The sequence below is a fragment of the Battus philenor genome, unplaced genomic scaffold (assembly GCF_028537555.1).
Source record: "Battus philenor isolate CCGP_79_NKW_IND1 unplaced genomic scaffold, ilBatPhil1.0.hap1 SCAF_9, whole genome shotgun sequence".
In the NCBI taxonomy this organism is placed as follows: domain Eukaryota; kingdom Metazoa; phylum Arthropoda; class Insecta; order Lepidoptera; family Papilionidae; genus Battus; species Battus philenor.
This window is the reverse complement of record NW_027181759.1, coordinates 7,340,342-7,364,637: the sequence shown is the minus strand read 5'-3', so window position 1 is coordinate 7,364,637 and position 24,296 is coordinate 7,340,342. Positions and strand designations below refer to the sequence as shown.

The window sequence follows — 24,296 nt, the reverse complement described above, 5'->3', positions numbered from 1 at the left end:
TTACACCTGTTAGCAATCACCCAGTAATTCGATTAAAAAAAACATTTAAGCATTTCTCTGAAAAGTTGAAGAATTCAACTCATAAATTTACTTTTCTGAAAATCACATTTAGCCTTCATATTTTTGAAATATTTATGTATTACTTTACAAATTATAATAACTTCCGTTATTAACGTTTTATGTAACATCACAGAAATATAATAACCGAGTCAACCTTGCACTTATTTACATAAAACAGGTTTGAACTGTATATCTTAATCAATAGCTAAGTGAAAGTTGTTTGTAAACATTAATGTCCAAGCCTGGGCGGATAAGTTAAAACTTTATATATATCGGCGTCGTTTCCAAACCAGCGAGTCGTGTGACCATAAAATTACAGCACAGGAAAGTAGCTACGTTGCATTTTTGTGATTTTCACTCTCAAAAGCGCTTTCACTGCCTCACACTGCCTACTGCGGCAACTTGACAAACGAATACGCACATTTACTGATATCTTAGTTTAAATTTTATTCAGTATTTATTAAATAAAATATAAATTTATAGCCCTATTTAAAGTTCTTAATTAATGATGTCACAGGCTGAAGTTTCCTCGTTTTGGAACGTTTTAAAGGCCAAGTCATGTCAAAATGAATTTAATTTTGCTTCGTTTCATTAATGTAATTAATGTTTATCTAATTTATTATAAAAATGGCCGTGTAAAATGTTAATTCTTGCTATAGCAACATTTTTCAGTTTTACTCAATTTAACTTGTGTTTATTACTAAGACAAATTTAATTTATCCTTTTTAATATTTATGCTGAATAATTTTTGGTTAAAATATTTCGTGAACATGATAATTTTGTCTCCGTTCCCGCGTTCAATACGATAAGAACCAAACTATATTCAAGTAAAAACATTTAAATTTAAATATAATTAAACCTGTCTTTATTTGGAATCACAAAAATGTATCACATATTAAGTTAAATCTATCTATACATATGTACAATACATAATGGCTATGTAAAGTTCCTATAGAAAGTAAAAAATCCTAGTTTAAATCAATAAAACTTGTCACCTTTCCGTCATTATATATTTAGGTAGCCAAAAACCAATTGTTCGAAACGAGACCTTCAACTGATACAAGATTACCTTAGTGGCTAACACCTTAGCTATAGAAAAGATCAACGCAACGAATCTGCAGAAGTGTACCTACCAAATGAGACCAATAATCTATAATAAATTTAGACCAACAAAAGTTAAAGACGTAAAGATATGTAAACTTAAGGATTTATCTCTTAGATAGCAGTAAAGACGTCCACGGTAGAAGATAGGTTCCCCCTAGATATTTCTAGTAAGACCAGATGGAAGTGTCTACTTACATCATCCTCCGACAATCACGACAAGATAGATAATCTTATTTTATTTTTATTCAGTTAATGATTTTTTAAAGTCATAATGAGTGTAATGATATGAATTTATTGCAATTATCATAATGTGATAAGATTCCAATTGGTATAATATAATCCCCCATTTTTTAATTGTAAATTTATAAATATTGTATTGTAATTACTTTTCGCTAAATGGCATCCACACCTAATGAGATAATATGGCGAGACTTTACGTATACATACACCTACATATAATATACATGTAATACTCGTATGTATTGAATAAATAAATTATTTGATTAATACCTAAAATATTTAGTTAAAGAAATATTAAACTACTATAATTTAAAAAACCTGCAAAAACATTCATCGGTGTAACCTAAAATCGTATAGTTAAAGATATCGCTATGAGCGATATTATAAAAAAGAATGTGAATACATTGCGTTTTTATTAATGTCAGCTCTCTATTTTAGGAATCTATTATTCTGTCTACCACCGTGACGTCTGTTTTAACCGCTAAGCTATACGCCACAATTTTACAGTCTCCCATAAAAGCCGCCGGGACTAGTGAAATTTGTGACCTAATAAAGGTACCACCTAATGCCTCTGTCTCAAGTTATGAACACAAATATACTGCATATTAATATTACATTGTATCAGGTTTAATAAACGTAAAGTGACTTTTAATAATCTTCCATTTTCGGTAAAATGTCTTTTACTATAATCCGATCTAGTAATTATAAATACCTACATAAATATAGCACCTGTATTTATGTAATGAAAATATTAACACAAGATGAGTTGAAAAAACCTGAAAGCTCTCTACCAAAGTAGGCCCGAGTTAATGTTGTGTCCATTATGAACTTACTCCGCAGAGTCGGAAAAAGCGAAATATATAAATTAAATCTGCTAAAAGTAACCGCGTTGCTTACTTTTCACTTACACGAATAAAATAGCTTGAAATAAATAAGTCGAAATCGTTTAAGCGTTGCATTCCGAAGAACGTTTATAACGGATGAGTTTAAGCTAATGATTTTCGCAACAGTCCATTGAACACCCTCAGGTAACAAAGGCGTTAAATACGATAAAGAGGTCTCTAATGAGGCCGGCCTATAGCGCCCCATAGCCTCCAATCACTCATCGACCCAATTTCTTCAATTACTTGGATCAAGGAAAAATAATGAAATGAGTGTAATCATTATCTTATTCGTTCATTCCTCCTCGCTCATCCTTCGTCGCCAGCGGCTCCGTAAAATAAAGCATTAAAAGACTGCTGCGGATTATCACACAATTTATTCAGGTGCTTAATTTGAGCGGCCATCCCACTGAGAAAGCAAATTTTATTTTTTTATTTCACTTAAGCATTTAGTCGTTTACGTAACTCGACAATTGAGTGGCCTTTGTGGCCGACACGAAATCCAATTGCTTTATGGAAATCGAAACATTAATCAAGGAAAAGGAAATGTGTTACATAATTCAGGTGTTTCTTGACGTGCAGAATTATCATCTACGAGTTCTAGTGTGGAAACCATTCCGACTTTCCCGGAACCAGTCTGTAACAAACTTGTAATAAGTTACGTATAAACGGGTGTAGATTGAAAGCTGTTTTAGTTGCACGTCAAATGTTAGAGAACTTTCAACGATTAGAGAACTGTAAACAGGTATTGGATTATGCAGACTAATTTCTGTGTAGTGAATATACCTCGATCATACTTCCCGCCCTACGCGATCTGATCGCTGGAACACACGCCGCTATTGCACTCAATCGAATGGCTGCCAGTCCAATCGAAACTTTTGATTAAAATCAAGCAAACCAGGAGCTCTCTGCATTGATTCCCACTCAACACGAATATCTTTATTTGATTTCCGCAGTTATGTTCAAATTGGCAAGTTCAATGTTTATACAATCGATTAACCGTCACGGCAAGAATTTTGCTGACCCTGCCTTAATCAATATGTTTTAAGTGTTTTCCTATTATAACGTATATATATATTGATTTAATTGGTCAATTGGAAAAAGTCTTAAGGTATTTCACGTCTTACCAAAATACTGTTGCCTATACCACGAAATATGATGTTCCACTGTTAATACAAATTTCTTCACCCTCATTATCATTTCAGTCTAAGGTAGGTAGTATTTTCAATAGTACCAGGTGGATACGACCCGCATTCAGCGTCATCCAATATACTTACAATGCCTCTTAGACGACCAACACTGCACTTACCAATCCATGTTCTCCAATCCATAACATTAAAGCACCAGCGATCATCTGTATAAGCTTGCTAATTTAATTATACTGTAAATTAACTCAATTATAATTAGAATTACGCAGAAGGCCCTTCCTCCATCTGGAGCAGTGTTTAGTTTAATAAAATTTAATGCTCGTCGTAAAAGACTGGTGGAAGTTAACCTTTAGGTGGTAACCACCGTTTCCTTTATTTCTGTCAGCTAGTAGTAGTAAATACCTAAGCATTGTTTTATTCCGCTTTTAAAGCCCTATTAAGGAAATTGTTCGAAAATTTGAAGATTTTGTATCTGGTCATTTTATGTCTCAAGGCGAAGGAACAATAATTTCTATCTCACTCGGCTAACACCAAACATATTATATCGATATAAATAAAAGTGAATCGCCAAATGCATTGTTACAAACAAAACTTGGAAAACGCTTGATCAATTTGGCTATTTTTTGTTCAATGTCCAAGGAGGTTCATTATCACATAAATTAGAAAAGCTGCAATTTTTTTTTCTTACGATTTATACTGTAAATTAAAAAGTTTGTTCTTAACTGTCAAAATTTTGACGTCAATAGTTACCAAGAATATGATATAAAATAGCATATAGTATAAAAAAGTAAAGGTGGTTGAAAACAATAAAAAAGCAAAGGATAAAATACAATTTGTTTATTTTTTTTTTGTATAGTATGAAAGGGCAGCTAGTTATAAATATAAGAACAATCAAACTAAACATTATTTAACATAAATTCTTTCTTCACAAAAGATGCGAGTTCTTCGGTATAAAACAGTATAAAGTTATATCGACGCAGCTACAATGGTAGAGTTAATATATCATAAGGTAGAGTCATTGCCGCGCTCTGGTCCCTGATGCAGAAATCCCATTAACGACCGCGAATTAGTGAGCTTCCAGCGATTTTAGATCGCATCGATTTTGAGCACAAATTAGGACCGATAACCCAACCCTATCGTAAATGAAGCTCTTTACAAATTCAACCTGCAACCAATAGTTTCGAACAAATAGTGTGTGTACAGACTGATTGATTATAGAAGCTTTAAAAGTATGGATGTATTTGCTGTTAGGTTTCAAAAATAATTACTAATTTTATTGGTATTAGAGCGTTTCCAAACTTCGGATATTTAAATTATAATATAAATTGATTATTGTGTACAATCTGTCCTTGCAGACTTTTTACTGACATGTTAGTGCCTATCCCATTACATTAGGAAAAATAAGTTGATGTGACATATTCTTTATTTTCTATATATACAGGCTGATTTGAAATAGGTAGGTATTGTTGATTTGTTAAGAAAAAAACTTTAAATCTTTTAGCTGACAAATGAACAATACATTCATCATTTTATGTATTCATATTAAGTAATCATTATAAATCATAAGTATCATTTCATATTAAGTAATAGTATGATACTGTCATTAATGACCAGGTATTTTCTTTAATTAAGTATTGAAATCACTTAATATTACTTAATGCAAGTGTACGGTCTCTAGACTCTAATTTTAACAATACTATTAAAAACTCTAATGTTTGAATAATATAGGTGCTGTGCACCACATTGATTAAGAGAATCAAGAAATGGACAACATCGATTCGTATTCTTATATACATAAAAATAAAGGTGTGTCTGCCTATCCGTCTGTACTTGATGGATTCAAAAACCGTACATTCAATCGCCATTATAATTTGGTATATCCCCGGGAAGGTGTCAGAAATAAGTTTTTTTTATATATATTTAAATAAATGCATAACGCAGCAGAGCGTGAACGGGTGGGTACATCTAGTAAAACATATATTACAATGATTTGAAACAATAAACTGCCTCCGTTTCGAGACATATTCATTGTTTACTTTTGACATATAATTTTATAAAAATAATTTGAGATAAATACGAATATACATTAAAAACATCTTTAAAAGCAATACTTTATAGATCCATGTAATTTCATTTAAGTCTAAATTATTATTACGTATATTTTCATTTTTATGATAAGGTCACGTACATTTTCAAGATATCTTGGCTACTTAATTAAGAAGCGAGACGTTTGTGATGTTACTTTGGTTTTTTGTCCGTTGATTTACTTATTTTATGCAAGCTATACAAGTTACAGTAGATTAAATTTGTTAAAATTTTTAATCCATAGATTAAACTGCACAAATGCATTTATTGGTTGTGACACTTTCATTATATACATGATCTTTAACTAGATTTTGATTGATTTATTTTTCAGCCATGAGTCTTCAAAATAGTTACTGTTAATAGCTCTGTTATTTATATTGCCTAGTTTTACGAACCATAAAATAGCAGCGGTCGTAAATACTGTCCGTATTTTAGCTGTCCATGATAATGTTTAAACTAGCAGTGCGATAGTAATTACGGAACTATAAATGGAACATATATTAATTTAAGCACATACAACAAACTTTGGCGTTTGAAAATAAGTTTAAAGGGGAATAAGTAAATTTAAAATCGAAGAATATATAGTCAAGAGTGATCACCACTCAGATTAAATATTTATTCATGTTTATTCACAAAAACACTTAACACCTTTATAATGAAAAGCTATATTTAAGTATACGAAAATGATTATTAATTAAATACACTATAGTAAATCAATGCGTTATACCTATCGTCTGGAGTCTCATTTTCTTCAAGCCTATTCAGGAATTTAGAAACACCTGTTTAAAGTTATTTAGATCGGGTCTACGGCCCATAAATGCAAGTGAAAGGCAACCGACCGGAGACAACTGTCGACTTGTTAACTATGTCGTTGCAGCGGTGACCACTTTTGCTTTATAACGCTCCGTTAGAATGGCAATAACCAACGGAATCGATTCAAGAGAAAAAAAAAACATTTTTGTTCGGACACGAGATATAAGTAAACTGAACATTTTAACTTATTACGCTTGTCCGGCTTGTAAATAATATCAGCAAAATATACTTATCAAAATTACACTACAAGAAACTAATAATATTTGTTCTATATCCGGTCTTCGTCTTCTAATGTCATAATAGGCGCGAAACTAAGTTCTCGCCGTTCGTCAATAGATGGCTTCTGTAGTCTCTATTTGTTGATTTAAACACACAAAACGTCAAGAACCTAGCTTTGACATATGGTCAAAAAAGCTCTGACTCCTCTCCCTGATTTTGTTGTGACGTCTTTAACTGTTATAATACATTAAAATTATTTGCTGCGTTTGTATAGTAAAAATAAATAAAAAATCTATGAAAGAGGATTATGTCCAGTTGTGGGCTTCCTATAGCTGAAATGTTGATGATGATTTGTGTACTAAACTATAAAGTAAAGATTAACCAAATTTAATCAAATCTAATAATGAAAGCAGAAATGCACATAAGAATATAATTTTTTCTTCTATGAGTATTGGAGGTTTTTAGATTTTATCTAGTCTATTTCAAGTTTAACCACCATTATAATAAATAATAACCAATTATAATTAGTAATATCAATTATTTCAATAAAGTATAAGTAGACAATATGAATAGCACTTCATAAAAAATTAAAAAATAGTTTAACTGAGATTTGAATACAGAAACATACTGAATTTGGCTTTTTTATTAGCACTACGATTTCTACTAAAATCTATTTTCATTTCGTAGAAACTTTTATGGGTTTTATTACAACATTTCATTATTTTAAATTGAAGAATAAAAAGATATTCAATTGTTAAATTCATTAATCTGAATTACGCATCACTAGTCTAGACTTGTAATAATCCGAGTGAAAGTTATTGCAAAGCATAAAGATGTATTAGTTAACGGTTTAAAACCATTTACTACAACTTTCTCGTTGCATAATGCTATTATAAACTAAATCCATTGATTACTATGACAGAATTAGAAAGCGCTATTGTAATAAGATGTCGATGCATTTGGCGTGAACTGTTTAGGATATCTTTTTATGATATATTAGAATAAAAACCAAGTCTTATTTATTATTTAACATACTTCAATAATGGATGCCACAAGGCATGTTGCCAATACGCGAATACTCAAATAGACCCTCTAAAGTTTCTTTTTTTTAATCTGAAAGGGTCTAGAGAATTTAACGTCTACTCAAATGCATTAATATTTAATTTTTACTTAATTTATGATTTAGTTAGCTATTGTTTAGCAATTACCATCCGTACCGTACCGTAGTTTGGAGCAACATATAAAAATTATTATTATTAACATAACTACAAAGATAACTATTATGACATTTTAAGAAGATGCTCAACTATTTATAAAAACTATAGCTAATGGAATACACACATCTTTTTTTTATTTGAATAACAAAAAATCTTATAGTGTTTTTTGAAGAGTTTTTACAAAACTGAGAATAAAAAAACAGCATTCATTGTATTTTACTGGAACACTTCAATTTAATTATTTCTAAATTACATCTGTTTCTCCCTTAAAGCAACAATTCTCGATATTATTTTGTTTTCTCTTCCTTTGTAAACAACACTTGGAAGCTTTTACGCAAACAAACCAATTTGTACGAGAGCTTAGTATAAACCTTTAATTAAGTTGTCTGAAATATATGCTGTAGACTATGTACTCAACAGATTACATGTTGCTAGATCGAATGTTTTTTTTTTGTTTACAATAAACACTCGATAGTGTAAACAAGATAGGAAAATAAAGTGAACTAATTGTGTTAAAAAGTCTTGTTTAATTTATTTGCAAATTTTGCTCTTTGAAGACTATACCGCACAGCGTTGTATATGATATTGGAATTATTATTGTTACAGGATATTTAAGTATATATTACTAAAGTAACTATAAAATCAATCAGTTTTTCAGTAAAATACGTTGACAGAAACAACATTCCGGTCCTCCTCATAGTTAAAGTTATTAAAAATATTTTACATAAATATAAGTGTTTGGACTTAAAGACACCATAGTTAGATAGACCACTTATCTTGTGTGACTTGCCATTCAGTTTAATGTAAAAATTATGTGCAAAACATGATGGAGCATTCTTTCTATTTTATTTTTACGCAGTACAGAGTAAAAAGTATATAATTTTAAAATATACTAATATATACAAATTATTTTTGACAATACCACTATCGACATATTGTTTGCGATACAGATAAAGAGAGTTACATGTTTCGCCGGCAAAAGAGAAGCCATGTATCATTATTATCATCTTCATCATCATTTAAACCGTATGACATCCAGTGCTGGACAATGGTTATCTATATATTTCCAATAAGATCGATTGGAATCGGCCTGCATGCAGCGTCTTCCATCTTAATAACTGCCTGGTAATAATTTTCTCTAATTATTATGTTTAATATAGATGTATCACCTATTATTAAAAATAACTTTCGATAACGTAAAGTATCAACGTTGTAATGATATGTACAACTTCGAAAATTATGTCTATAAGTAATTTGATTGGGCAAAATGTGTTTTCACTTAGTGTGGTCCTGCTCATGAAAGTCACTTGCTAGACATTTTTTAAAGGCGTAATGTCTTAATTTACAAATCATAATCATTCATTCATTCATTATAAAGATTAAATTGATTGCCGCCAAACAGTGTAATCTAGGTGTTACTAGTTCTAGTTTGGAGACTTTTACAACTATTAAAATTACCTATTTGTATTAAACGTACTATCTAATATATAGATATAATATTACTACACCTCTTCTCTGCTGATAGTCGCCTACTGCAAGGCTCAAGTCGCCCCCTAAGATATCTTTAGGGGAATATATCATAATCGTCACGATTGACAGGCGAGTTAGCGATCGCAAGTGTGGTATTTTGGTACGCAGTAGACCTTTCTGCCATCATCGGAAAACTTGTTTCTGAACATTGGCAATCCTACATAATCAGTGCACAAAATGTGAATTATATAATATAGTATCGAGGCAATAGGCTGCCACTGGTCAGTTACACCTTTTACTGATAAAATATTTCACAAAGCAAACCAATTCAAAGTATTTTTCTAAATGTGATAATAATAAAAGTTTTAATATATAAAAAGGAAAAAGATTCATGACTCCTGGCATCGCGGCGCCGTTCTCGTTATGTCAGAGCACATAAGAGAAAAATTGTCAGAGGTAAGGACGACGCTCGTTCAAAAATGTGCCCAGCGTTGTGTAAAAGCAAGACCTAAATATGTTAGAAACCGCACAAGGACTAGATGATTATGTCATAGAAATAAAAGAATGCATTCAGTGAAATGAGCAAGTGTCTCGTGAGCCACATTTGAAAAACGTAGTAGAAGAGGAAATACTATGCAGTATAGTTAAAGAGTAAAAATTTGTAGACTAGATAGAGAAAACTTTGCCGTTTCAAAAAGAAATGTAAAACGGAAGATTTGTGAAAAAGGAATCGCTGTCTATTAAAATGCGTAATAGATCATAAACTCTTTTTTTAAATAAATCTCTTGCTTGTTTAAAACTACAAAAATATCATGTATTTGAGTATTTGAATATATATTATTTTATATTATTATATTTCTTCCTCAATACTTTTTGAGAATAACAAAGGCATTATTACGTTCATACTTTTTACTTAAATTAACTTCTTATAATGTAAACTGAAATATTAATGTAAACCCTAAAAAGCTCTTATTATATTTTAGTAATATAATAATGTAATTTTCTGATAGTTATAAACTTTATATATATATAATATAGTTTTAACATTTCAGTTTGACGTTAAAATCGCAGCTGTCAATTTAGCCAACTACTCGATAGTTGTAAAAGTGTGCTCAAATTATAGAAAGTGGCTACATAATACATTAACTCCAGCTAAAGAACATTATCTCTTACTAATATGATGTCTTATGACTATTATCTTTTTGATCCGAGTGTATTCCAATGCATTATGTATTTGCTGAGCATCTTTATTTATTCGATGACTTACATAAGTCATACAAAGATAAAAAAAATGTTTTATTCTCACACCGTAAATTTAATCTTTACTTAAAAATTATTTTAATTAAATTAGATATGTACTGTTTGTCATATCTCTATCCAATTTATTTATAAATATGTACGTGATTAATTTCAAGACCTTTTAAACTCGAAAAATATTTTCTTAAAAAGATTCACAGGCGGATGTCCCAACATTAATTTGAATTCACAGCGCAATTAAAACTTAGAAAAAACGGCCTTCTATGGTGTTCGTTACTTAAATTTATTTGGGACTGTGAGAATACACCTATAAAATTATAACCGATAATTGGAATATTACCCAGTAACATTATAACCAAATATAAGTGGAAAATTTTTTAGATCAAATAATATTAATAATAATTTCGTTTTTTCAAATTTAAATCTGCGTGAAATATATAATATATATATATATATATATATATATATATATATATATATATATATATATATATATATATATATATATATATATATATATATATATATAATGTAATATATATAAATATATATATATATATATAAATATATTACATAAATAGAATAAAATAAGAATCATGAAATATGCATATCATGAGAATGTATTAAATAATGCTATTTTAGGATTACAATCAGACATTAACAATAAACACATTAAAGCAATAACATTTTAATAGAAGATCAAATTATTCGACATTTATTAAAAAAATATTTAACTATTATGCTTAAATAATACTATTTAATATTCCCCTGATTTTATATAAACAGTACTATTGCCACAGAATGCTCTCGAGGGCGTTATTAATATGTAATTGTAAGCTGCAATTATCATAACTAAATATGCATTGTTAGCAATATTGCGGCGTGATATCCAGCGTGCATATGCTCAAGGCAAAAAGACAGAAGGTTAACCTTAGAATAATACGCTCAATGTGTTTCAATGCCAAACTGGTAACGAACCGCAATAATTACCATAATAGGTATACAGGACCCTCATCAACAGTTATATACATACTACATAAAGATAAATCTGTTCTTTTCAAATATATTTAATGTGACCAAAATATGTATAAGTTTTATTACCAAAGTTATAAGACAAACACAAGTGTTTATGTACGTAATGTAAGTCTATACGCGTAACTTATAACAATGTGGTTTATTGGACATAATCGTTTCGGCCACAGAACGTCCACTGAATCCTTCTGACTGTGATACCCGCTTAAACCAGGCAGAAATAAGAAAGCTTTATAATAAAAACATAATATGAATTATAAAAGACTGTATTCCGGGAACACGGAACACGCGACCCAAGGTCACAAGTGTCTGTCTTTTACAGCTGGGCTGCCACTGCCGTGATTTTCGGTAACAGCATTCGATTATTGAGAATACTACCATCGTCAAACGATTGATTCAGCAAACAGTAATTTTTCTTCCAGTTAAAAAAAATTGATATAGGTACGATGTTTCGACGTTGCTTCTATTTTTCGTCTATCTTTATATGTGTAGTCTTTATATTATGTATTCGTTATTCTAAGTTGCTTTGTAGAGAATGAGTTGAATAAAGTATTAAGTCCGCCTTTATACGAAGAGCAGTGTGAAATAATTAAATCAAATAAATAATATGACGCTAATTTAAAAATAATGCATGTTTTGATAATGTTATTTGATTAGAAATAAATCCTATTTGTAATATTTTTTTTGGCATCAATTGTTATAATCACAATATGTGTGTGTGTTTTTGGGTTTTATTAATTATAATTACATTCAAGTCACGTTGCCTCGAAACCAGTTTGGAACCGCGAGCATAATCGGTGATCTTATGTTTGACCGATTTCTGTAAGTGAACGCCAAGGTCAACGCTACATAACAGTTTATTTATCTTCATATTGAATAAAAAATGTTTAAATATTTAACTAGAATTTTTTAAAATTTTCGGCTAATGCTTATACAAATATTTTTAATTATCATACAGATAAAATATAAATATTTTAAATTAATTTAAACAAAAAACTAAACTTATTCACATTTACACATTTAAAAAGTCGATCGACTTCATTTATTTGAACCAATATAAAATATTTAATATAATTTATTTAATATAACTATTTATAAAGATGAAAACACATTTACCGTCGTTTTATACGTGTAGTCAATGTTAGTAATTTTATTATAATAATCCCTTTAATTTGTGTTATAAATCACACAGCAAATATAAAGATATAATATTAGCTTACTATTGATTGATGGACTGTTTGGCAATTGTTCAAGAGAATGCTATACTAGTGTAAACAACAAAAGGAAAATGTGATACCGAAAAGATTCTTTATGTAAATGATTTTATTTTAATAAAACCGAAACCTATGTTAAGTATCTTCTTACCGCTTAGACACTTATATTCACACACACGTACAGGCCCGCAAACACTATAATACATACATACACATTTTTATTTAAATATCCTTTTACATTTACACATGTAAACACGGAATATAATTCACGGATAAGATCTTAACTTTTTTAGCACAGTTCTAGACCGAGCACATCAGAGTACTGACAAATCGTTTTATTTAAAAAATCATATTAACAAAAATAATACTAGATTTGACATAAAAATTTATCGCATCTGAAGGAATAATTATATAATTTTATAATTTGTAAATATATATATATATATATATATATATATATATATATATATATATATATATACATGAACAAAGGAAAATTACTACAGAATAAACTAAATATATAAATAATTATTTAAACAGTAAACTACTAACGCAAATCATGACAATTAGGAGGTTATAGCTCAAATTACAGAATCACTATTAAGTCTGTAATACATGTCTAACCGCAAATGGCTAGCAAAGGCCTTGTAAAGGTGTTTGCAAGCCTTCTCGTAAATCTAACTAACTTATCTACAATTCATGGAAGGTATCCACTTAAGTTGATCGTGTTTATGAGGCCATATATGTGTACCAGTTTTTATTCCTTTGTCTGATATCTTAGATCCTGAAATAAAGCTTTTTCGATAAACACAGATTTAGTTTACAAGTTTAAACTTAATACCGGCAAATGGATATTTTATCGCTTGATAACACTGTTGACTTCTTTACACAGAAAATTCAAAGTAAGGATTGTATAAAGTAGAATGGTAAACGATGCACGTTCGAGATTTGTTTACGACTACACGAGAGACAAGCTAGAATTTAATAATATGAAAGGTTAAATGAAACTCGACGTAAATATCTTGCAGACAATGAGAAAAGTCGAGCTATTTAATTTATTTACCGACTACAAGTTTCTATAGAGCGTAGCCAAGTAAAAGAAGTAAAAACAGCAAACTGACATCAGCAGCTGCTACTGACGTTCACACTTTCTGTATTAGCGCAACTTATTGAATTTGCGCATCTTCGCAATTTGATATTTACCTAGAAGAGAATTGTTATTGTTTTCTAATATAGTCTTTTAAGTAAATGTAATATCAAATTTTCATGATTTTGCATACACTACATTTTTATAAAGAGATTCTATTTTTCCATAACAATATGGTGTTAAAAATGCTAAAACTATCAAATCTACGCAAACCACCTTGTGGCTTCAGATTTAACGTCTCATAGGCCGTATAATATTTTTAACTTATACAACTATTACAGCCTATTCTACTTAACCGGAACTTATCCAAAACTTGTAACGAATTTTATTCAATAATAAAGACAAAACTATCATCATCATCACCATAATTACAACCGCCGGATGCGGTTATAGATGTTCCCCATCGATTTCCAAAGGGACCGATTCAAATTATCTAGATTAGCGTGTTCCGACCATCTTAACAAGATCATCTTTTCACCTTGTGAGCGGACGTACTACTCTGTACTTGCCGAACCGTGATCTTTACTCCAGAACCTTAAGGTACCATCGGCCATCTGCTCTACGCGCTCTTTAACCTGCCTATTACCACTTCAATTCGCCAGTCGGCTGAGCTATGTCCGTTACTTTTAATCATCTAAGGATCTCCTTAATCTAGATTCGATCTCGTAAAGTAATTCAAAGAGATTTAGTCCTTTCGATGGCTCGTTAATAAAACTATGGATAGTAATATAAAAACATATTACTTTTACCATCTACTAACGATTTGATCTATTTTAGTAAAAATTTTAACGAGAAATATTAGTGTTTTCTTTGGAGCGCCTTTGCTAATGAAATTTCTCGACTAATGAGACAAGCTATCTTATGTCACAAAGTGACTATAAAATAAATGATAAATACTGCTATGCATGATTTTGTATTACAAAACTTGTCTGGCACCGCACTATGATGGAGGGAGAGAGGACAGTATCACTCGCTATGAGGTCAACGCTCTCTTCGATTCACCACTTTCTGAGATTTTTATATCATGTTTATCTCATGTGCTAAATTTGAAATAACTAACGGGATTCCGCAAATAATCAAAAAAAATTAAAAAAAACCTTGGTAGTTAGAAAATCGTTGACATTTAAAAAAAACGAAGAAACTTGGTGAACGATAAGTTAAACTAGTTAGTGAAAAAAGTACAAAACTACTAATTTAAAAAAAATTACATTTTTCAGATGAACTTTCTTCGTTTGCAATTCTGAAAGCGACAGTTTCTAATTTCTTTATTTTAAATACAAAAAAAATTTTCATCTTGTCTTTGTCTATTTCATCTGCAGTTGCTTTTTGATGTTGAATAGATGTTTTATTTTTCTAACATCAACTATAAAATCATAGACTCATAAATTGTTTCAAAAACTATAAAGTACACTTTTAATACTTGTGCTATAGAGGATTTTTTACTTGTATATGTGTTAATAGTAGTTTTTTGACTGCACATTATGTAATAATTAAGTTAAGATTTGTAAAATAACCAGCATCGATTCTCCGCATCTGATACCCGTAACGGTATCCAACGAATTCCGGCACGTCCACTAACGGTCCGTCTCACTGTCCCCGCGGAACGCCTATACACTCATCTTGAGTGGCCTAACACACATCTTACACGCAAAAAATCTTATCAGCCGTAGACAATCGAAAATCATCGCATTAGCATGTTTTAGGAAACAACAGTTTCTATAATCGTTTATAATGATATGTCGGAATTTATGCTCGTCGCAGATAGCTTTGAATAACTGTTTAATTTGGAATTTGCTTTACCAAATCTTTATAATATTTTTATACATTAAATATTCATTCACATAATAAACTCCGAGCGGTTTTAGTTTTAATGTTCTTGTATAAAATTCCTAAACTAACATTTATTTTCCTTGGTCATTGAAAAAGATTAATATTAGAGGGCACTTGGGTACCTTCGTGTCCCAATCACTTGTTCTAGAAAATCCGTGTTTATCTCTGACTCTCCAGTACTTTGATTGTTCAAAACGTATGCAATTGTAATCCTGACATATTATACCCTAATAACCCACTAGAATACTGTGATATCTTTCTCCCATGCATGACTTGTTTTTTTAATTTCAGTTTGTACCGATTGCTTTTAGTATTTGCTTATAAACAGTTCTGTAATTTTAATTAGTTTGTAAGGTTGATACTGTAGTAAATTGCAAAAACTGTGAACAGGCATAATTTAGTGAAATAAAATATAAATAAAACAAAGAAACTTCAACGAGGGATGCATGACATACATTGAGAACAACGCAAACTTTTTATAAATTCAAACTACGAGGTATTCCTCAATTATAGGGAACCGCATATACACACAGATGTTGTATATACACCAAAAACATTCAATTCCTATTTATTTATATTAAATAAAATTGATCAAAATTAAAATTAAAGTATCTAGGAATTTTAGTTAATAATAATTATAATCTCTATATACAGTAATAAAAATTAAGTTATAAAATATATTTTGCTAATAAAAAAAATTAAATTGACTGGCCAATTACATGGTATATGGTTTCTTTTATTCACTCAACAAACTATTTGATGACCAACGGATGGAAATCCGTTTCGCAATTATCTCGTGATTTCTTCTTAAACCTTGAGTTATCTAATCTATTAATTCTCTGCATTATCTCAAAAACCCATCACATTCAATAATTTTTAAAATTTGTAAAAGAAATATTTAAGAATTTTATTGAGCAGTATTATTTTTAAAAGCATATTATCATACTGTTAACCATGGAAACACATGCATTGATCAAAGAATTAAAATTTCAAATAATATTATCGAAGAACTAAAGATATGCTTTGTATAATACTTACAGGTATATTCCAATTATGTGTAAGTTATCTCATAGAAATAATTAGCAATTGTTATTTGCATGGCGCAATAATTTATTTCTTAGCGAGCAATGTGTAAATGAATATTAAAGAACATACAGTTTACTTTCTTATGAAGAAAAAAGTGTAGGGTAAAGGCGCATGCATTAAGACCGCGTGAAACTTAAGTTTTTACTGTGATATAAAAACACTTTTTATCTAAAAATACGTTGTTACATTCATTTTCAAACTTACATTCTTTGCCTTTATTGTTATGGTTCACTAAATTCTTTTTTTCACAGATCGGTGAAGTAAAATAATGTATACATGATTAATTAAAAACCCTTAAAAAAGGCGAATGTTACTCATTTGCCAGTAAAAAGTTTTAAATATTTTACACCTCTTTCTAATCTTCCTGTTCAAAGTGTTCACTATGAAATGTGACATTATTTTTTTTTACATTGAAATGCGTCAGGCCAATAACTTCTTGCTGTACATAGTGTGCAGGGACCAATATTAAACGATAATTAATTTCGTTCCTCACCTCGTCTTTTTAGTCAATAGACGCTAACTGCATCGGATAACTGCCGAAAATGCTTTATTTTACTAAATTAAATAAAGTATTTATTATTTTGTATAAGTTGTGATTTACATAAAATGAAAATAAACGAAATATACATTAGACTCTTTAAAGATGTTAGACATATAACCATCACCTGTATATAAAGAGTATAATGAAAATCGACATGTAATCAGATATTATTTTACTACATTCATTCTTCGTACGGTATCAAATATTTACTGTATCACTATATGAAATCGGACGAAATTTTACCAATTTCCATAATAAAAGGTCGTTTAAAAGCTCACTTTCACGTAAACATTAGCAAGACAATATCAATAAATCTCATTTTCGCTCTACTGCAGCGTCGTAATTTAGTACACCTGGTGCAGTTTCATTTACTGCACATTAAATTCTCTCGCTTTTTCAAACGGATGTTCAAGTTTACTTTCCTTAACAGTTGCACGGTTAGTAAAGTTTTATAAAAACGTCCTTTAAACCATTCCGAATTAAACTGTTTTAATTGCTAACGGATATGAATTCATATTTACATTGCAAATGGTTACTTGTTTCATAAAACTTTGCAACTCTGATACGAATTCGTGCGTTACTGCAAACATTACGCAAAGTTGTCGACTGCAATTATTAATCAGAAATCTTTAGTAGTGTTGTTAACATTGCAAGTGCAAGCGAATATAACCCCTCAGTTCAACACCTCGGCAAGTTTCTATGATTATTGCATAGCAACGATTTCGTTTTAAAAAAAATATTACAAATGATTGTGATATATTTTTTACTTATTTGAATGAAGTAAGGAGATTCTTACTGGCGTTGTTTCACCTATTTTTACTGTAATAGACAGTTCCGACGATAAGGATAAATTATAAATAAGTTATTTTAGATTTCAATGTAAAATTTTAAAAATTCTGTCATTTCATTTTATTTTGAATTCTGTAATCTGACATTTTAATCTACAATACCATGCAGGTTTTATTTTGATAGTATACGTTTGTAAAACTTTTTCTACGAAAAAAAACGGAAAATAAATAACACTTTATTCATTTCAGTAATAACGAAAACGAAAAAATACGTTAATAAAACTAACTATATTGTAATAAATTCTTAGAAGATGGCATAGCCCGTCTTTAATTTTAACAAAAATAACTCAACCGGAGACAAATTTTAAATTATTTAAAATTTACTTCTTTTATTAACATTACTTTTTATTCTTGTGTTTGAATATAGTTTGCCTTTATTTATTACATGAATGTCGCGTAATGAAACAATTACATTCGTGATCATATCGAACCTACACAGAAGCAGTTTAAATATCCCATGATGTCTTTCAAAACAAAGACATGGTTACCGATAGTTGTGTTCCTGTAGAGCTCATGATATTACTATACTTTGTCCTTTCCAAGCTCAAAGTCGTGAACTCTTGGTGAATACGTAACTTTTTGTCATACGCATTCCTCGCATACGATCGCGCCCGAAATAGTTTGCCGGCGTTAATTCCTTCCTACTTTGAAGAAATTTCTTGAAAAGTAAATAAGGGACAGCTTTTTGTGATCCAATCATGTAAATGAAGTGTATATAAAAATCTATGCTTATTACTATAATGTTTCACTATCAGCAGTTTTCTGTTTTAATATTATATAATTTTTTTTTAAGCTCGACAATTGTATTAATTAGTTTAACACTCCGGTATGAATATTAATGATAAAAATATTTTACAATTTAATTATATGAAATATAACAGTTTTAATTATTAATTTTACAAAAAATTCAATACTTAATATTTAACATTGTCCAAAAGAATATTTTTCCGTTAACTTAGCTCAAACCCTTACCTAAACTAATCAAACTTAGTCACATATAGTCGCCCTTAACATTAATCGAAAAAGATGGACATTAGCAGCTTTTCTATTGTAAAATTTTTTTTGCTTGACTTACGCCTGGAAAATAGCTCCAAAAGCAATCAAAACGACTACGTTGTGAAATAATACCTAATTTGTAAAGAAATTCTGTTAAAAATACTCGTATATGTTATTTACAATCACTTAACAAGATATTAATGAATATTAAGAATGAAAAGTTTGTAAATATTGTGTCATTAAAAACAACTCTTTTTTCAATTGAAACAAAAAAGTAGACAAATTGAACTTCCTTGGGCAATCTAGTGTTAAAATACATTAAGACAATTGAATAGTAGAGTTGATTTTTCACTTTTATTTTCACTTTCTCTTTCAGACGAATAAAAACAAATCTTACACCTAAAAGGTCAGCCGAGAGTTACGTATCTGCTTGGGAATCGGAACAATCAAATTCGTTGAAAGTCGAGCATTGATAACAACGGCACCCCGTTACACAGTTCCGTATTAAAACTATTCAACGCTATGTTTTAACACCTCTCTCTTTTTAAAACACAAAAAATTACAATAAAATCAGGCAATTAAACCATTAATAAATAAAAAAGAAGACATTGACTAGCAGCTACTTTTTTTTTCAAAACCAAATCACTAGTTTCTGACCGGAATCTAAGTGTTAAATGCACAAAAACGTAAGTAAGGTACCGCTAAACCCTATGTACATACTTGTAAATTAAAAAAAAATACTTAATGACATTTTTTTCTTGTTTACAGCAATGTTTACATCATAGTTATAAACATATTACTAAATATTTAGATAAGTAATACATAGCCTGAGAACGTAAATATAAATTCAACTTTGATAAGTAATGTTGTATGAAAGCAAAAATATTTTGCCTCAATTAAATAGTTGATCTTGTATTCGAATTGCAGTATTCGGGGTAGTGTAAATAGAGTCATGATTAAGACGTTCCACCCTTGTCATTAATCTCATCTATTTCGCTAGCCAAGTCACGACGTATTTTGGGGAAACTGTGAAAGGAGCCAACTTTAGGGCTAAAGGTTTTCCAAGGATTTCCGTGTTACTAAATTACTTTGTAATAAAGTTGTTTAATAACTTTTCCACTTTAGATTTCAATATTTATCCAAAAGTATTAATAAATCTTAACGCATTGTACTTACTACCAAATTAAATTTATTTTACAATAATAATAATCATACAACATAATATATACAATAACGCCTAATTTCTACTATCTCTTCATTATCAATCAATTAGTTTTACATCTTTAGGTAGTGTCTGGATAGATAGTTTATACCATGAAATGATAATTCGAACATATTAAAACCCCAATTTTTGTAAAAAAAATAATGAATATTACAAAAACTCATTTACGAAATAAATTTGCGCACTACTTTCGATGCAATATATATATGTTATATATATATATATATACATTTATCTCCCAAAATAAATTCTACGTCTACTTAAAAGTTACTATCTGTCTACTATACTGTCGAATTTATACTGTGTTTTATATTTATTTCACGGCTATATACAGGATGATCAATCTTTATCTCTCTATCTTTAAATGGATGAATATATAATTTTTCGCCAAAATTCTTTGAAGTTTTTGAACCTATCTCCATTCACTCTGTATAATGATCACTGCGCACACACAAGTATGTTACATCAATTAATTTTTTCTATTGGAATGAACCTCGCTAATAACTTCGGGAAGTAAAAATTCGTAAAGTAGTAATCCGAATTTTAAAAAAGCTTTATTATTATTATGTCATTTATAATTCCTAAAACCATTTGTTTTCGAGAAGAGCGAACCATATATTCATTGACAGCAAATGAGCTATACAGCTCATTTACATCTATAACTTTGTTTAGGTTAACGAAAATCAATTTTTCGACTTTTTAAATTCTTGTACCAAAATCGGTACAATAACTCAAATTTTCCATTAATATTCATATAATAATAAATCTAAATTGAGCACTCGGCCTATGTAGATGAGACAGCTTTCGTGTCGGCCGAACGTTATTAGAATTTAATTATGTCTACCATAAAACGTCGATAGGTTTTATATACCCATATAACCGAAGAAATTGGAAAATAGGGTCTTTTAGGGCAGAAAATCTTATTCACACTCTAATAGGCTTTCCCTGTTTTCTTTTTAAATTTCCCTTGACGAAGGTGGACACAAGAAAGTATTTTATACATTTAAGCGATGTAAAAGCCGTTTCATCCACGAAAGTAACTGAGTCACGGCTAGGTAAAGCTCCTAGGGTCTTAAAGCAATAAATATATTTTTTTATTTTTTGCCATGAAACTTTGTTTTCATAGTAAATAAGTAATTTTTAACGATGTTTTTTTTCTCAGGCTTCTTTGATTTAAACCATCAGTATTAAATTATTATTAAGTAGCAAAAAAAATTGAACTTGAAAATTTTAAACATTATAGAAATTATTAACAAATAATGACTATCATAAAATGGGTATGGCTCACTATAATAAAACAGACATTTTAGCACCATCATACAAATTTTAAGATAACACACTACACAATGATATTTTTTAAACAGAGAAACTTCACAATTACATCATACATTTACCAACACTTTGTCCCGAAGTTACATTTTCTTACAAGGTGAAATCGTTTGAATATACGTTCAATATTATCTTCTGCTTTATTATCGACATTCGTACAAATATTTTCGTCATAAAATAATACACACTAAAATAGTTGTTGTTGGATAAATAGTATAGTAATAATTATTAATATTATATATTTTGTATAATATATTACGTAATATTATTTATTATTATAATTATTACTAAATTTAATAGACATAAAAAGTAATATAATTTATTGGAACAATTATCTAAATAACAGAAATTAATTGTAATTACTTTAAATATTTATTTAATATCGTTGTATATTAATTTATCATTAAGAAAACGCAATTATCGTTTGATACTATTATATATCAAATTTAATTTTTTTTCATTATTCAGTTTGAATATTTAAAAAACAAGCAGCAACCACAAAAATAAGTTTCATTGTAAAATTATCTTACATTTAAAAAAATCACAAAAACTTAGCAAGTTTTTAAATGGTAGAACGCTAATTTTTTTAACAAGATACTTCAAAGAAAACTACATAGTAATCCTCTATCTTCTATTTCATGTCGCTTAATAATTGTTACCAAAGTTTATTTAAAGAGAGAGACAAGTTCATAAATTTGTATTCCGTTGAAAATAACCATGCAAAAGTAGGGTGCAGTCGTGCTGACCTAATGATATTTCATTTTTTACGTCCTAACTCATGAATACTTAAGCTGTCGGCTCCCCCATTTTAAGAATATATAGCGTTCTTAAAAGCAATCTGCATTTTTATTGTAGAAAATCTCATCTAAAAACTGAAATAAAACTAAGCGAACTAACTTTTTTATGACACTCTATATGGTCATCATATTTATTTAAGAACTTACCGTTTATCGGATCGACAGAAAACACTTCAATATTCAAGGCACAGTTTTTCAAAACAAAACTGAGCTGATATCGAATTTAGTTCAAGTTTTTTAATAGTTTTCACTTTCAAATAAAATTGCCCCACTTAGTCACTACAATATCGTACAGCTTTACACAGTGCTGTTATCACATCCAAGTCAATCGAAGTCACTTTCTTCAACAAGTTCATACCCTCGCGAGTCGACCAAATTTTTTCAATAATTTCCGAACTCGACAGTAAAACTTCCCTCGAAGCGTAATCCTGTTTGAGAGGAACGCGAACTCACCCCTAACGTGCACGCTGCTCGACCGCGGAACAGCGACTGTGATAACGACATTTCTTGCGAATGAACCTACGATCCTCCATAGTCAGCGTATAAGCTCGCCTCTCTCTCGCCGCTCGTCTGCTACGCTAAACCCTTCCCCAACACAAGCCAATTTCTACCCTACTCAAAACAAACAAACAACAAAATCCCTTGACAAACGCAGTTTCCGAACTCGCTGGCGTTCGTATCGCGTAACGAGTTTACGGTACGTAAATCGTAGTACATTTGTTTTTGAGCTCGGCCACGGTAATTCCGCTCTTCGCTTTAGGAATCATAGAGCACTTTTTTCCGATTCGTTTCGCAATAAATAGAGCCTTCTTTTTGTGTAACCTGCCGCCCGGTAGCCTATGTAGGGAACTCGAAATAACCGCTATGGACAAGATGCCAACTTTCTAAACTAAACCTATAAGATCGTTCTATTGGGACGGTGAATTACGTTATTTTTATTGGAACCTACTATAGCCGGGACAATAATAATAAAGCATTTAGAAGATTGGATTCCCAGTGAAGATACGTGTCGCAATTTTGTAAAACGTTTTTACATGCCAGGCGCGTCATCCAGATTATACTGAATATGCCTTCGTGTTACTTCGGCGTCAATTACAAGGTTGTGGTTGAAGCCTTGCAATAACTTGTCGGCAAATTGGATACTAGCCACTTATAATGGATTATACTTCACTGTGAGGGTTGTTTGAGTTACATAAGAAACTATTTCCTTAGTAACAATATAAAAAATAGGTCAATCGGTCAACGTTTATTTTGCAATAGTTGTAACAATCGTAACCATTTTATAAATCTTTAAATCCTACTAAAGTACGCTCAATAAAAGCTAAGTAAACTATCAAAAATATTCAAAACAAGAAAAGTCCTCACCGATTGAAAAGAACAACTGAATAAATTACAAAAAAAAAGAAATTGCTAGTCTAGTCTCTAACATACGCTAATTGTGTTTCTAAATTAATGATTACTATTATTTTAACAGTTTAATGTTCATATTTACGTAATTTACTTTTCAATAAGCATTTAGTTTTTCACATAGTTTATAAAAATACGCTGGTAATAACACCAAAACTAAAAAATCCCATTTTATACAAATTTTAATATATACATAAGGCGCTCTTTCGTAAAAAAATGTGTCTCAGTAGAAGTTAAACTAAATATTATAAAGACATAATATTTAGCGCGTAGCTTAAAATTGTACGTGTCCTCAAATACTTTCACACACTACTATTTACAATAGAAATAGTCGTTCCTATACTACCCCACAC

At 29.9% G+C, this 24,296-nt stretch overlaps 1 protein-coding gene across 2 annotated transcripts in view; it reads right to left on the bottom strand.

The window, feature by feature from the left end:
• Positions 1-22,979, bottom strand: part of IRSp53 (Insulin receptor substrate 53 kDa) — a 179,154-nt gene extending 156,175 nt beyond the window's left edge. For both annotated transcript variants that reach the window (XM_068775476.1, XM_068775478.1), the window contains exon 1: positions 22,684-22,979. The gene's annotated coding sequence lies outside the window, so the exon portion shown is untranslated. The remainder of the gene's footprint in view (positions 1-22,683) is intronic.
• Between the last annotated feature and the right edge of the window lie 1,317 nt (positions 22,980-24,296).